A 9,903-nucleotide genomic window follows, 5' to 3' on the forward strand; every position below is an offset into this window, starting at 1 on the left:
TCTAGCAGTTTTGGGGTGGAGTCTTTTGGGTTTTCCACATACAGTATCATATCATCCGCAAAGAGTGAGAGTTTGACTTCCTCTTTGCCAGTTTGGATGCCTTTGATTTCTTTTTGTTGTCTGATTGCTGTTGCTAGGACTTTTAATACTATGTTGAATAGCAGTGGTGAGAGTGGACATCTCTGCCGCGTTCCTGACCTCAGGGGAAAAGTTCTCAGCCTTTCCCCATTCAGAATGATATTCGCTGTAGGTTTTTCATAGATGGCTTTTATGATATTGAGGTATGTACCCTCTATCCCTATACTCTGAAGAGTTTTGATCAAGAAAGGATGCTGTACTTTGTCAAATGCTTTTTCTGCATCTATTGAGAGGATCATATGATTCTTGTTCTTTCTTTTGTTAATGTATTGTATCACGTTGATTGATTTGTGGATGTTGAACCAGCCTTGCAGCCCAGGGATAAATCCCACTTGGTCGTGGTGAATAATCCTTTTAAGGTACTGTTGGATCCTATTGGCTAGTATTTTGGTGAGAATTTTTGCATCCATGTTCATCAAGGATATTGGTCTGTAATTCTCCCTTTTGATGGGGTCTTCGTCTGGTTTTGGGATCAAGGTAATGGTGGCCTCATAAAATGAGTTTGGAAGTTTTCCTTCCATTTCTATTTTTTGGAACAGTTTCAGGAGAATAGGTATTAATTCTTCTTTAAATGTCTGATAGAATTCCCCTGGGAAGCCATCTGGCCCTGGGCTTTTGTTTGTTGGGATATTTTTGATGACTGCTTCAATTTCCTTAGTGGTTATAGGTCTGTTCAGGTTTTCTATTTCTTCCTGGTTCAATTTTGGTAGTTGATACATCTCTAGGAATGCACCCATTTCTTCCAGGTTATCTAATTTGCTGGCATAGAGTTGCTCGTAATATGTTTTTATAATTGTTTGCATTTCTTTGATGTTGGTTGTGATCTCTCCTCTTTCATTCATGATTTTGTTGATTTGGGTCATTTCTCTTTTCTTTTTGATAAGTCTGGCCAGGGGTTTATCAATCTTGTTAATTGTTTCAAAGAACCAGCTCCTAGTTTCGTTGATCTGTTCTACTGTTCTTTTGGTTTCTATTTCATTGATTTCTGCTCTGATCTTTATTATTTCTCTTCTCCTGCTGGGTTTAGGCTTTATTTGCTGTTCTTTCTCCAGCTCCTTTAGGTGTAGGGTTAGGTTGTGTATTTGAGATCTTTCTTGTTTCTTGAGAAAGGCTTGTATTGCTATATACTTTCCTCTCAGGACTGGCTTTGCTGTATCCCAAAGATTTTGAACAGTTGTGTTTTCATTTTCATTGGTTTTCATGAATTTTTTAATTCTTCTTTAATTTCCTGGTTGACCCATTCATTCTTTAGTAGGATGCTCTTTAGCCTCCATGTATTTGAGTTCTTTCCGACTTTCCTCTTGTGATTGAGTTCTAGTTTCAAAACTTTGTCATTTGAAAATATGCAGGCAATAATCCCAATCTTTTGGTACCAGTTGAGACCTGATTTGTGACCTAGGGTGTGATCTATTCTGGAGAATATTCCATGGGCACTAGAGAAGAATGTGTATTCTGTTGCTTTGGGATCGAATGTTCTGAATATGTCTATAAAGTCCATTTGGTCCAGTGTTTCATTTAAAGTCTTAATTTCCTTGTTGATTTTTTGCTTAGATGGTCTGTCCATTTCAGTGAGGAGGGGTGTTAAATCCCCCACAATTATTGTATTTTTGTCAATGTGTTTCTTTGCTTTTGTTATTAATTGCCTTATATAATTGGCTGCTCCCATGTTAGGGGCATAGATATTTATAATTGTTAGATCTTCTTGTTGGATAGATCCTTTAAGTAGGATATAGTGTCCTTCTTCATCTCTTATTACAGTCTTTGTTTTAAAATCTAATTTGTCTGATATAAGGATTGCCACCCCAGCTTTCTTTTGGTGTCCATTAGCATGGTAAATTGTTTTCCACCCCCTCACGTTCAATCTGGGGGTGACTTTGGGTCTGAAATGAGTCTCTTGCAGACAGCATATTGATGGGTCTTGTTTTTTAATCCAATCTGATAGCCTGTGTCTTTTGATTGGGGCATTGAGCCCATTTACATTCAGGGTAACTATTGAAAGGTATGAATTTAGTGCCATTGTATTGCCTGTAAAGTGACTGTTACTGTATATTGTCTGTGTTCCTTTCTAATCTATGCTGCTTTTAGGCTCTCTTTTTGCTTAGAGGACCTCTTTCAATATTTCTTGTAGGGCTGGTTTTGTGTTTGCAAATTCCTTTAGTTTTTGTTTGTCCTGGAACCTTTTTATCTCTCCTTCTATTTTCAATAATAGCCTAGCTGGATATAGTATTCTTGGCTGCATATTTTTCTCGTTTAATGCTCTGAAGATATCATGTCAGTCCTTTCTGGCCTGCCAGGTCTCTGTGGATAGGTCTGTTGCCAATCTAATGTTTCTACCATTGTAGGTTACATATCTCTTCTCCCGAGCTGCTCTCAGGATTTTCTCTTTGTTTCTGAGACTCGTAAGTTTTACTATTAGATGTTGGGTGTTGACCTATTTTTATTGATTTTGAGAGGGGTTCTCTGTGCCTCCTGGATTTTGATGCCTGTTTCCTTCCCCATATTAGGGAAGTTCTCTGCTATTATTTGCTCCAATATACCTTCTGCCCCTCTCTCTCTTCTTCTTCCGGGATCCCAATTATTCTAATGTTATTTCATCTTATCATATCGCTTATCTCTCGAATTCTGCCCTCGTGATCCTGTAGTTGTTTATCTCTCTTTTTCTCAGCCTCTTTATTTTCCATCATTTGGTCTTCTATATCGCTGATTCTCTCTTCTGCCTCATTTATCCTAGCAGTTAGTGCCCCCCATTTTTGACTGCACCTCATTAATAGCCTTTTTGATTTCAACTTGGTTAAATTTTAGTTCTTTTATTTCTCCAGAAAGGGCTTCTCTAATAACTTCCACACTTTTTTCAAGCCCAGCTAGTATCTTTAAAGTTATGATTCTGAACTCTAGATCCAACATCGTACTAATGTCAGTATTGAGTAGGTCCCTGGCAGACGGTACTACCTCTTGTTCTTTTTGCTGAGGTGATTTTTTTCATCTTGTCATTTTGTCCAGGGGAGAACAGATGAATGGGAGAACAGAATGCTAACAGGTTAACAATGTCTCCAGCAAATATACTCTATACAAATCAGAAAAGACCTGAAACCAGGGAACAAGAAAGGGAAAGAAAGAAGAGAGGGAAAAAAAAGGAAAAAGAAAAAGATAAAAACAAACAAAAACAGAAAAAAACAAAAAAAAACAGAATATGATCAAATATGATCAGGCTGGTGCATAGATCAGTGCCACACACTAGCTTTAGGGCATATTTTGGTGTGTTAGAAGAAAGTGCCCGCTAAAATTTTAAAGGAAGAAAGACTTATATATGTACAAAATAAGGGTTGATACAATGAAGGGATGGCAGATGACTAAAGATGAAAATTATAAAAGATTGTATAAAAGGAATTGATAAGAAGTTGTTTTTTAAAATTAAAGAAGATTTAAAAAGAAAAAGAAAAAAGAAAAAAAAAAGGGAGAGAATGTGATCAGGCAGGAGACTAGAACAAAGCCATACACTAGTGATTTAGGGTATATTTTGATCTGTTAGAAGAAATTGTATCTCAAAATTTTATAGAGAGAACAACTTATATATATATGCCAAAAATAAGGGTAACTACTATGAAGGGATAAAAATATGACTCTAAAAATGAAAAATAATTTTTTTTAAAAAAGGGACTGATAAGATGTTTGAAAAAGGGAAAAAATTAAAAAAAAAACAGTTAAAAATTAACTTTGAAAAACTAATGAACTATGGTAAAAAAGCCATGAATTCTATGTGCAGTATTCCCCAACACTAGAGTTCTCCCGTTCTCCTTGATCGGTAAACTTGGTCTTGGCTTGCTGGCCGTTCGTGCTGATCTTCTGGGTGAGGGGCCGGTTGCCGTGGTTCCCAAATGTCTTTCCCGGAGGCAGAATTGCCCCTCCCTTGTGAGTCCGGGCTAAGCAAGCTGCTCCGGTTTGCTCTTAGGAGCTTTTGTTCCCTGCAAGCTCTCGGTATAGCTTTGGAGGACCAGGGTGAAAATGGTGGCCTCCCAGTCTCCGCCCGGAGGAGCCGAGAACTCGGGGCCCCGCTCCTCAGTGCGCCCTCAGAGAAAAGCAGTCACTCCCATCTCCCCGGTCTCCGGCCGCACTCCGTGCTCACCCGGCCTGTGATCGAGCATTTCTATGTCTGGCACCCAACCCCATATGGAGTCTCCAAACCCAGCAGATCCCTGTGGTGCACTTCCGTGCCATTCCTCCCAGGGGAGGAAGGGGAGTCTCCCCGTCTCTGCCGCTTGTTGGGTCTCTGCTGGAGGAGCAGTAGCCCGACTGAGCCGTGGATCACAGTTTATGGCCACCCCGAGCTGAGAGCCTGCGCCTTGGCTCCGTCTCTGCAGCCGGCTTCCCTGCTCCAATATCTGGGAGCTCTGCTGCACTCAGGCACCCCCGGTCTTTCCGTGACCCCGAGGGTCCTGAGACCACACTGTCCCGTGAGGGTTCCACCCCCTGCTTAGCCACTGGAGCGACATCCCTCAGCGGAGCCGACTTCTAAAAGTTCCGATTTTTTGCTCTGCTGCTCTATCACTTGCCAGAAGTGGCCGACGGAGGCCCCCTCCCCCGCTGTCTAGACTCCCAAATATCGCCTCGGATTCACTTCGCACATCCTACCTTCCAGAAAGTGGTCGCTTTTCTGTTCAGAGTGTTGTTACTATTCTTATCTTCGATCTCCTGTTGAGTTCATAGGTGTTCAGAATGGTTTGATCCCTATTCAGCTGAATTCCTGAGACCAGACGAAATCCAGGTCTCCTACTCCTCCACCATCTGAAAGTTTTTATCGTTTTTATTTAAGTAGACCACATGCCCAGTGTGGGATCCCAGCACGGTGCTTGAACTCACGACACTGAGATCAGGACCTGAGCTGAGATCAAGTGTTAGATGCTTAACTGACTGAGCCACCGAGGCACCCCTTGAATGATTTCTTATTTCATCATCTTGAGTTTCATCTGACATTATTTCAAGATAAATACAGACAGATATAAAGTATGATGGTATTTATTTGATAACTGTCATAAGCATAGACAATGGGGATTTTTTTACTTTTTTAATAAATAAAGAATTTCATTGTTTTATTTCATGATCTTTGTGTGTTGACCTTTATAAGGCCAGGTTTTGATCCTAAATTTTTCTGGTATAACTGTTTTAACTTTGTGTCATATATGTAGCAGGAATGGATATGTGTATGCCGAAATGTATATATATACATATTCTGTTATGTAGAATGAGGGCATTAATCCTATAATTAAAATATTTATTTGTAGCAACTAAAATAAAGAAGTTTATTGACAATTTATTTCCTACATCTTGTCAACTAAACCTGACAGTGGTAACCTCAATTGTACATATATTGTGATAGTAATGGAAATATACAAACCCATCAGGCACTTTGAAATTTAAATCAGGGACTGTGTTATATAAATGAAGTAAGGAATATATTGCAAACTACTGAAACTAACACAATATATTTGATCCATGTAAAATAGTCAATCAAGAGAATTTGAAATTTTAAAATATTTCACCTTAATTGTAGAGATTTTTTAAAACTAAAGAATTAGTTATTAACATTTATATTTCATTTATCTCAACTAATGAAGTAAGGAGCTTAGAAACGCTTCACATTTTTAAACATGTTACATTTGAATTCATTTTATATTAGGCATTTTATTCAATTTTTACAATAGATAACTTTAAATTTTCTAGTGAAATAATATTTTATTTATTCTTTTAAATTTATTCTTTATCTTGTTCAAAAGAGTAATTTAGATAACAAGGTCAATTCTTAACACATTGTTTTGCAATACCAAATATATGAAACCTCATGAATTTTTGAAATTATGCTACAAGTTCTATCTTTAGGTCTATGTTTTTAGTTTAACTTACACTTTTACAAAATGTTCTAAGGAAAGGCGAAAATCAAATAAAAGCTGACATGAGGAAAATAGCTCAATGTGTCATAAAAATAAAGCATATTTAGCACTAGTGGGAGAATATATACCTATTTATAGATCCCTTACAATTATTTAACAAGGAAAATAGATGATAAGCATTGGCCTATGAAGTTTTCCAAAGAGAAAATAGTTTTCTGTAGTGATTAAGCTTATTCTGTCAAATTATGATATCAATGTAACTCAATGTGCTTTAAAATTGCATATCCATTCCTCCTACACTTCTCTAATTTAAGCAAGTGATTTTCCAGCCTTATAAAATAGCAGATCATTTGAGGCTTAGCTAATATGCATACATACACATTTCATAAGAATTTAACATGTAAATAAAAGTGATTTCTTCATATAGAATTTACAGTTTTAGAGAATAATTTCAGCTGGTTGGTGGGGAGGAGAGTAAGTTTGTCTAATAAGAGCAAACTAAATTCTGAAATATGCAGCATTGCTTTTTCTTATTCAATTCTTCATAAGTGCTCTAATATAGCCACAGGCAGGATTCAATGCCTGGCTCAGGGGTCAAAGAGAAATGCAGTGGCTGTCTTTCCAAAGCTGCTGTTGTTCAAATTAGTCTGCCTCATGGGGAACCCAAGTGCCTTTTCCAGGGGATCATCTTGAATTCTAAATTTTGGTACTTTGGGCATAAGTTAAATTTAACCAGAATGGAAATATTGTGATATTTGAGATACATATTTTTGTGTCTTATAGATAAAATGCATTTGCAGGCATTTAAAATATATATTAAATGTAAGACATATATTAGTTATATATAAAGATATATTTAATATATATAACCATCCCCACTACATTTAATGATTTTGTCATTAAAGATCCTAAAGTGTTTATAAACCAAAGAGAAAAAAATACTATGTGTGAAACTTATCAGGATCTCATAGAGCTGTGGCATCAAATTAAATTATCTTCTGCTTTAAATTGCTTATCAGGCACAGCATTTCAAAATGCAATAGTAGAAAAAGAAATACAAGCACCTATTACATACATTTATGTCAGATGTGTGTGTGTGTGTGAGGGAGGTGTAATGTGTTTTCTCTTTGGTCCTACTAAGGTCCATAATTCATGAGTTTTTGTTATAGTATTCCTACTATTGAATTCAAAGGGCCAGACTCTCATTCAGGATAATTTAGGCAAATGTATATGCCAGTCCAAAAGCAATTCAGTAAGCCACAGCAACAAGCTGAAAGTAAAATCATCTTGTGACCTGTATCTCAGGGACATGAAAACAGAAAACTGCACATTTGAGGAATCTCGGAGACAGGTGTTTTCGGATCATTATAATAGTAGTGCTTCATTAATAAGCTTCAACCATTTTTTGATTCTTGTGTCTGGTCAGTTCTCCCTTCTTTGAAATCTTTTCCTCATGCTTCTCTTCCATATTCCTTCTCCATTCCATAGCATTTTCTAAATTATTGATTGTCATTTTAAATTTTGGTTTACTCATAGCTCATGGTCTAATTTATATTCTTAATCTGTCCATTCATTGTTTTGCAATTTCATGTTTCTCTCATTATTTCTTAATACAGTGTTCTGAAAAGTAAGACTTAAGCCAAGTTGGGAATAGTCATTTTCACACTATGCCCTCCAGTGATCTGGCAGGTCTACTGAATGATACCCTTACCTTGGATATCTATTATTGGTACAATTATCACCAGTTGGGCTGTGAGAGTGGAGAATTTATATGTGAATTTGGCTTCTACGGCAATTCTAGAGCTACCCATTGGTAGGAATTATAGAGAGACACATTTTTATTGTCAGGGACTGAAATATGACAGGCTTGACTATTATCCTGTGTGTACTTTCTGAAATTAGCTTAAAACTCTTGTTCTCTCACTGAACAAAATAAAAAGACAAATATTATCTTCATTGGCTTTCTCTTATGAGACGCTAGACAGGTTTGAAAATAAATTTGCCAACACTTAAGCCATTTGCTAAAACTTATCTAGGAGGAACCTTGGCCCACTCTGCTTACTCTCAGTGGGGAGGAATTAAAGAGTATTGCAAGTTAAGGATGAGCTGCTCTGACCGATGGGGAAAAGGAACATAGCCAACAAGTGATTCTTAGCAAAAACAAAAATAAAACAAAGTATCCACAGCTACTACTGAAAAGTTACTTGAAAACTCAAGATTTGCCTTTGTATGATCTCAGTTATCATAAAGCAGACAAAAAAAAATAACAGTAGTTGAAAAAAGGGAATTTACATCAGAATTAAGATAGGAAGGGAAAAATGAAGGGCATTGGAAATCAGAGGGGGAGACGGACAATGAGAGACTATGGACTCTAAGAAACAAACTGAGGGTTCTAGAGGGGAGAGGGCTGGGGGGATGGGTTAGCCTGGTGATGGGTATTAAAGAGGGCACGTTCTGCATGGAACACTGGGTGTTATATGCAAACAATGAATCATGGAACGCTACATCAAAAACTAATGATGTAATATATGGTGATTAACATAACATAAAAAAAAAGATACCATGAGAAAAAAATGTATTCTTTACATTTTAAAAATAATTAAATAGACTATATGAACTAATGTTGTTATGGAAGAAAGTCAGCTAGCGGGAATGATTATAAAACTTAGAATCCTGTAGCCACACAACCAGACATCAGACAGTCTGTCCAGTCTGGTGGCACAAGGCTCGAGTGAGTGCAGGAGGGAAGTGCATCACCAACATTAGGGTTTGATTAAAGCCTGCATTTTGGACTGTGGCATCTCTCAGCCCCTTCTTTGATGATTCCCAGAATTCTGGCTGCCTGGCATTTTCCTGCTCAGCAGAATGTGGGAGAATCCTCTGTGGAATCCAAGTTGGTAAAAAAAAAATTAAATGCTGATATTGACATTTGTGGGGCAAGGTAAGTCTAGTTCTATGACCCAGGCAGAGAAGAATTAGAAAGGTAGCAAGAAAAAGATTTGAATCTTGAAAGTGATAGAGAGGCAACATAAAAATGAAAGATGAGTTAGATTACAGGTGAGCAAAATGAACAATGTGGGTGTTTACAAACCTCCAGTGCTATACAGAGAAACAAAAGCAAATGGCAAGTCAGAAGCAAGTTCTCTAGTTTTCCATGGACATTTTCTTTGAAAAGCTTTTTGTAAATAAGACTCTAAGACCATAATGCAATCATATTTGAAATTTTAACAGAAAACAAAATTTTGTCAAGATATTTTAGGTATGAGAAGATTAAGAAGTTAAAGTTTTTAGAACTAAAAATAATTATTAATAAAAGCTTATTTAGCATTCTGTGTTGTATTAATACACTGTATTGTACCCTGTATATTGATACACTGCCTTCTTACTCCTTCTGTGTGTCCTATTCATTTGCCCTAGTGAAATAATTATGTTAGTTTCAGAGCAGCTACATTGAGTCTTGCATTTAAACTTCTGTTTTTTGTTTTGTTTTGTTTTGCTTTTTTTTTCTGTTTATACAATGCTAACTGTGTTTTGTTAAAGCACAGAAGGTATCTGTGTTTCACAGGATGAAAAGGATGGAGTTTCAGAAAGGAGGATGAGAAAGAAATCTACAGTGAAAATACTTACTTTACCTATAGCCGATGATGTGCATTATTTATATATCATTATATGTGAATGCACACTTATTTAATGTATATTAAGACAAAATGTAAGCTAAAGTTGAAGATATTCCTTGATCTGGATTTAGATTGTCTGTTTTCAAATCTTGACTGTTTTACATACTAGCTAGTGAGCTATTTTTTTCAATCTGTGCTCTTCACCTTTAAATGGAGTTAATGAGAACTACTTCCTAGTGATTTTATGAAGTGCAGCAAACTGA

The sequence above is a fragment of the Callorhinus ursinus genome, unplaced genomic scaffold (assembly GCF_003265705.2).
Source record: "Callorhinus ursinus isolate GAN/ISIS: 27379988/994484 unplaced genomic scaffold, GSC_fseal_2.0 scaffold1, whole genome shotgun sequence".
Lineage (NCBI taxonomy): Eukaryota > Metazoa > Chordata > Mammalia > Carnivora > Otariidae > Callorhinus > Callorhinus ursinus.